This window comes from Tachyglossus aculeatus, chromosome 1 (assembly GCF_015852505.1).
Source record: "Tachyglossus aculeatus isolate mTacAcu1 chromosome 1, mTacAcu1.pri, whole genome shotgun sequence".
Taxonomy (NCBI): Eukaryota; Metazoa; Chordata; class Mammalia; order Monotremata; family Tachyglossidae; genus Tachyglossus; species Tachyglossus aculeatus.
Window position 1 is genome coordinate 8,703,163 of NC_052066.1, and position 7,173 is coordinate 8,710,335.

The window sequence follows — 7,173 nt, forward strand, 5'->3', positions numbered from 1 at the left end:
TGTATCTGCTTATTGTTGCCTTGCACCTGAAGCAGCGTGGCTCAGTGGAAGTCACAGGTCATGGGTTCAAATCCCGGCTCTGCCGCTTGTCAACTGTGTGACTTTGGGCAAGTCACTTCACTTCTCTGCGCCTCAGTTACCTCATCTGTAAAATGGGGATTAAGACTGTGAACACCCCCGTGGAACAACCTGGTCACCTTGTAACCTTCCCAGCGCTTAGAACAGTGCTTTGCACATAGTAAGTGCTTAATAAATGCTATCATTATCATTATTATAGACCTTGAGTCCGTTGTTGGGTAGGGATTGTCTCCATCTGTTGCTGAATTGTGCTTTCCAAGCACTTAGTCCAGTCCTCTTCGCACAGTAAGTGCTCAATAAATACGATTGAATGAATGAATGAATGAATGAAAGACTGTGAGCCCTATGAGGGACAGGGACCATGTCCAACCCTATTATCTTGTATCTGCCCCAGCACTTAGTACAGTGCCCGGAACATAGTAAGCACTTAACAAATACCATTTTAAAAAAATAATAATAATGAGTCAGGCACCTAGATGGGAGGGATTGGGTTCCCTCTAGGACCTGCCTCCCCCAGCCCCTCCCTATTAAGGCAAGGTTGACCTGTCCCTGGCTTGGGGCTGGGGGCAGGGGGAGGGGAGTTGGGACCCTCTCTATTCCTCAGTTTCTCTCATTGCCAACTCCTGAGGTCTCCAAGGGTCAGAGGATGGAGGTCTGGGAGTTGCAGACACCTAAATCAATCAGTCAATCAATCAATTGTATTTATTGAGCATTTACTATGTGCAGAGCACTGTACTAAGCGCTTGGGAAGTACAAATTGGCAACATATAGAGACAGTCCCTACCCAACAGTGGGCTCACAGTCTAAAAGGGGGAGACAGAGAACAAAACCAAACACACTAACAAAATAAAATAAATAGAACAGATATGTACAAGTAAAATAAATAAATAAATAAATAGAGTAATAAATATGTACAAATATATATACATATATACATATATATATATTAAACAGAAGTTTAGTGCTAAGCGCTTAGTACAGTGTTCCATATATAGTAAGCGCTCAATAAATATGATTGAATAAAACACAATCGAATGAATTTGGCTCATTTTGGGCAGGGAATATGTCAGTTTATCGTTCTGTTGTCCTTTCCCAAGCGCTCAGTCCAGTGCTCTGCACACAGTAAGCGCTCAATAAATACGAAGAAATGAATGGGATGGGTGGTCCCAGACTACAATTCCCAGAATATAACCGTCACCATACTTTCCAGCGCATTACATGCTGGAGCCTCTCTGGGCTGGGTGTGGGAGGGATGGAGATTCAGTCATTCATTCAGTCGTATTTATTTAGCGCCTATTGTGTGCAGAGCATTGGACTAAGTGCTTGCATTGTCATACAATAATAATAATGGTACTTGCTAAGTGCTTACTATGTGCCAGGCACTGTACTAAGCACGGGGGTGGATACAAGCCAATCAGGATGGACACAGTCCCTGCCCCACATGGGGCTCACAGTCATAATCCCCATTTTACAGATGAGGTAACTGAGGCACAGGGAAGTTAAGTGGCTTGCCCAAGGCCACACAGCAGACTAGTGGCAGAGGCAGGATTAGAACCCATGACCGCCTTACTCCCAAGCCTGGGCTCTATCCACCACATCACACTGCTGGTCTAGATGGACCTCATTCATTCAGTCAATCGTATTTATTGAGCGCTTACTGTGTATAAAACACTGTGCTAAGCCCTGGGGGGGAGGACAACAGAACAATAAACAGAAGCAGCTGAGGCTCAGTGGAAAAGAGCCCGGGCTTTGGAGTCAGAGGTCAAGGGTTCGAGTCCCGGCTCCGCCACTTGTCAGCTATGTGACTTTGGGCAAGTCACTTAACTTCTCTGGGCCTCAGTTCCCTCATCTGTCAAATGGGGATGAAGACTGTGAGCCCCACGTCAACCTGATCACTTTGTATCCATCCCAGCACTTAGAACAGTGCTTTGCACATAGTAAGTGCTTAATAAATGCCATCATCATTATTATTATTAATCATTCTCTGCCCAGATGGGGAGGAAAAGCTGAAAGTGACCCTAAATCTGGACCCTCCCCCACCTAGTTTGCCCTTTTCCCCTACTACTAATAATAATGATAGTATTTGTTAAGCACTTACTATGTGCCAAGCACTGTTCTAAGCACTGTGGTAGATTCAAGGTGATCAGGTTGTCCCAAGTGGGGCTCACAGTCTTCATCCCCATTTTACAGGTGATGTAACTGAGGCACAGAGAAGTGAAATGACTTGCCTAAAGTCACACAGCTGACAAGTGGCGGAGCCGGGATAAGAACCCACGACCTCTGACTCCCAAGCCTGTGCTTTTTCCACTAAGCCACGCTGCTTCCCTACTACTCTCACTCTCTCTCCTCCCCCCGCCATGCTTTTTCCTAGTGATCCACCCCTGTATCCCTTCCCTCTCTGATCCCAGGGTCTCCCCTGCATTCTCCCCCCACTTCCCGTAATAATAATAATAATAAATGGTATCTGTTAAGCGCTTACTATGTGCCAGACACTGTTCTAAGCACTGGGGTAGATACAAGATAATTGGGTTGGATACCATCCCTGTCCCTCACAGGGCTCACAGTCTCAATCTCGATTTTGCAGATGAGGGAACCGAGGCTCAGAGAAGTGAAGTGACTCACCCAAGGTCACACAGCAGACGTGGTGGAGCCGGGATGAGAACCCATGACCTTCTCATTCCCAGGCTCAGGCTGTATCCGCTAGGCCACAATGGGGATGCTTGAGCTGGGGGCAAAGGGGGGAGATGAAAAAAAAAGGAATATTTGTTAAGCACTTACTATGTGCCAGGCACTGTATTAAGCACTGAGGTGGATACAGGCAAATAATTCATTCATTCATTCAATCATATTTCTTGAGCGCTTACTGTGTGCAGAGCGCTGTACTAAGCGCTTGGGAAGTACAAGTTGGCAACATATAGAGACGGTCCCTACCCAACAGTGGGCTCAAAGTCTAGAAGATGAGGTTACTGAGGCACAGAGAAGTGACTTGCCCAGGGTCACACAGCAGACAAGTGGCAGAGCTGGGCTTAGAACCCATATCCTTCTGACTCTTAGGCCCATGCGCTATCCACTAGCCCATAATAATAATGATGGCATTTGCTAAGCGCTTACTATGTGCAAAGCACTGTTCTAAGCGCTGGGGAGGTTACAAGGTGATCAGGTTGTCCCACAGGGGGCTCACAGTCTTAATCCCCATTTTACAGATGAGGTAACTGAGGCACAGAGAAGTTAAGTAACTCACCCAAAGTCACACAGCTGACAACTGGCGGAGCCAAGGTTTGAACCCACAACCTCTGACTCCAAAGCCCGTGCTCTTTCCATTGAGCCACACTGCTACCCCAGGCTGCATGGGGCTGCACACAGTCCCTGTCCCACGTGGGCCTCACAGTCTCAATCCCCATTTTCCAGATAAGGTAACCGAGGCCCAGAGAAGTGAAGTGACTCACTGTCACACAGCAGACAAGCGGTAGAGTCAGGATTAGAACCCAGATCCTCAAGAACAGCTGTTGCGGGCCTGGAGGGGATACTGGAGGAGCAGGTGGGGTTGGGGGGGGACCCACCCCTAGCCCTCATATCATCGTGCCAATGCCACCCTCCCATGCCAGACTTCAAGGAGACCACCCCTCTCCACCCTGTCATCCTTAGCATGGCTCAGTGGAAAGAGCCCTGGCTTTGGAGTCAGAGGTCATGGGTTCAAATCCTGGCTCTGCCACTTGTCAGCTGTGTGACTTTGGGCAAGCCACTTTACTTCTCTGTGCCCCAGTTACCTCATCTGTAAAATGGGGATTAAGACTGGGAGCCCCCCGTGGGACAACCTGATTACCTTGTTACCCCCCCCGGCACTTAGAACAGTGCTTTGCACATAGTAAGCACTTAATAAATGCCATAATAATAATAATAATAATTATTATTATTATCACCTTATAACCTCCCCAGAGCTTAGAACTAGTGCTAGTTCTAAGAACTAAAGAACTAGTGCTTTGCACATAGTAAGTGCTTAATAAATGCCATCATTATTATTATTCTTATTACCATCATCATCATCATCAATCGTATTTATTGAGCGCTTACTGTGTGCAGAGCACTGTACTAAGCGCTTGGGAAGTACAAGTTGGCAACATATAGAGACGGTCCCTACCCAACAGTGGGCTCACAGTCTAAAAGGGGGAGACAGAGAACAAAACCAAACATACTAACAAAATAAAATAAATAGAATAGATATGTACAAGTAAAATAAATAAATAAATAGAGTAATAAATATGTACAAATATATATATATATATATATATATATATATATATATATATATATATATATATATATCCTTTTAGCAGTGTGGCTTAGTGGCAAGAGCCCGGACTTGGGAATCACAGGTCATGGGTTCTAACTCCAGGTCCACCACTTGTCTGCTGTGTGACCTTGGGCAAGCCACTTCACTTCTCTGGGTCTCAGCGACCTCATCTCTCAAATGCGGATGAAGACTGTGAGCCCCACGTGGGACAACCTGATTATCTTTTATCCCCCCCAGCGCTTAGAACAGTGCTTGGCACATAGTGCTTGGCTTGGGACATGGGTCCCGCCATCGACCCCCGGCCCACGTCATCCCCCGGGCCTGGAATGCCCTCCCTCTGCCCATCCGCCAAGCTAGCTCTCTTCCTCCCTTCAAGGCCCTGCTGAGAGCTCACCTCCTCCAGGAGGCCTTCCCAGGCTGAGCCCCTTCCTTCCTCTCCCCCTCGTCACCCTCTCCATCCCCCCATCTTACCTCCTTCCCTTCCCCACAGCACCTGTATATATGTATATATGTTTGTACATATTTATTACTCTATTTATTTATTTTACTTGTCCGTATCCATTCTATTTATTTTATTTTGTTAGTGTGTTTGGTTTTGTTCTCTGTCTCCCCCTTTTAGACTGTGAGCCCACTGTTGGGTAGGGACTGTCTCTCTATGTTGCCAATTTGTACTTCCCAAGCGCTTAGTCCAGTGCTCTGCACATAGTAAGCGCTCAATAAATATGATTGATGATGATGATGATGATGATGATGATCTATTCTATTTATTTTATTTTGTTAGTATGTTTGGTTTTGTTCTCTGTCTCCCCCTTTTAGACTGTGAGCCCACTGCTGGGTAGGGACTGTCTCTCTATGTTGCCAATTTGTACTTCCCAAGCGCTACAGTGCTCTGCACATAGTAAGCGCTCAATAAATATGATTGATGATGATGATGATGATGATGATGATGATCTAGTCTATTTATTTTATTTTGTTAGTATGTTTGGTTTTGTTCTCTGTCTCCCCCTTTTAGACTGTGAGCCCACTGTTAGGTAGGGACTGTCTCTATATGTTGCCAATTTGTACTTCCCAAGTGCTTAGTCCAGTGCTCTGCACATAGTAAGCGCTCAATAAATACGATTGATGATGATGATGATAGTGAGCAGTTAACGAATACCATTATTATTATTATTCTTTAGCCCCGGGACCCGGCTGGCTTGCTTCAGCCTGGTTCCTTTGTGGGGACAAAAAGGCGGGGGTCCCTCCGGGCCTCTCTCCTCCCCCCCCCCATCCCTGGGACCTCAGCCCAGCCCAGATCCTTGGCCTTCTGCCTTGGGGGGGCTGGAATCCACCCCCTCCCCACCAGCCGACCCCACCTCAACACACATGGACTTGTGATGTGGTCAGACACACAACAGCAGACACATCTGGGGCTGCTTCTCTTCCCTCCCCCTCCAAGCCCAGTGGGGAGGAGGTGAAGGGGGCTCCAATGTCCCATTGAGAGAAGGCTGGAAGTGATTGGGAATGAAATTGGGGCTGGTGGGGGGGGGGAGGCCTGGGGGACCGCAAGAGGAGGAGGCGGAGAATTATTACTATTATTATTGTAATCATCATCATCATCATCAATCGTATTTATTGAGCGCTTACTATGTGCAGAGCACTGGACTAAGCGCTTGGGAAGTACAAATTGGCAACATCTAGAGACAGTCCCTACCCAGCAGTGGGCTCACAGTCTAAAAGGGGGAGACAGAGAACAGAACCAAACATACCAACAAAATAAAATAAATAGAATAGATATGTACAAATAAAAAAAATAAATAAATAAATAGAGTAAAAATATGTACAAACATATATACATATATACAGGTGCTGTGGGGAAGGGATGGAGGGGGGACGAGGGGGAGAGGAAGGAAGGGGCTCAGTCTGGGAAGGCCTTCTGGAGGAGATGAGCTCTATTGCATTATTGTATAATAATTGTATAATAATACAACTGTGTAATAATTGTATAATATAATATATTGTATATACAATTGTATAATTGTATTATAATAATAATAATGACTAGAATTATTATTATTATTGTATCTGTGAAGCGCTTAGGAGAAGCAGTGTGGCTTAGTGGAAAGAGCCCCAGCTTGGAAGTCAGAGGTCGTGGGTTCTAATCCCGGCTCTGCCATGGCAGCTGTGTGACTTTGGGCAAGTCACCCGTTGTTGGGTAGGGACTGGTATATATGTTTAAAAGTACATATATACATGTATACTTATTTATATTTTTATAAATATATAAATATATATTATATAAATATATATTTATATGTATATTCATATAAATATACATATGCATATTTATTTATACATATATACATCTATACATAAGTTTAAATATACATATATATGTATACTTATTTATATTTATATAAATATATATAAATATATTATGTTACATAAATATAATATATAAATATATGTGTATATTTATATAAATATACATATGTATGTTTATTTATACATATATACATGTATGCATATGCATACATGCATGCATGCATTTTTAGACTGTGAGCCCACTGTTAGGTAGGGACTGTCTCTATATGTTGCCAATTTGTACTTCCCAAGCGCTTAGTACAGTGCTCTGCACATAGTAAGCGCTCAATAAATACGATTTAAAAAAAAGTATATATGTATAAATAAATATACCTATTTATTACTCTTTATTTATTTATTTATTTATTTTACTTGTACCTATCTATTCTATTCATTTTATTTTGTTAGTATGCTTGGTTTTGTTCTCTGTCTCCCCCTTCCAGACTGTGAGCCCACTGTTG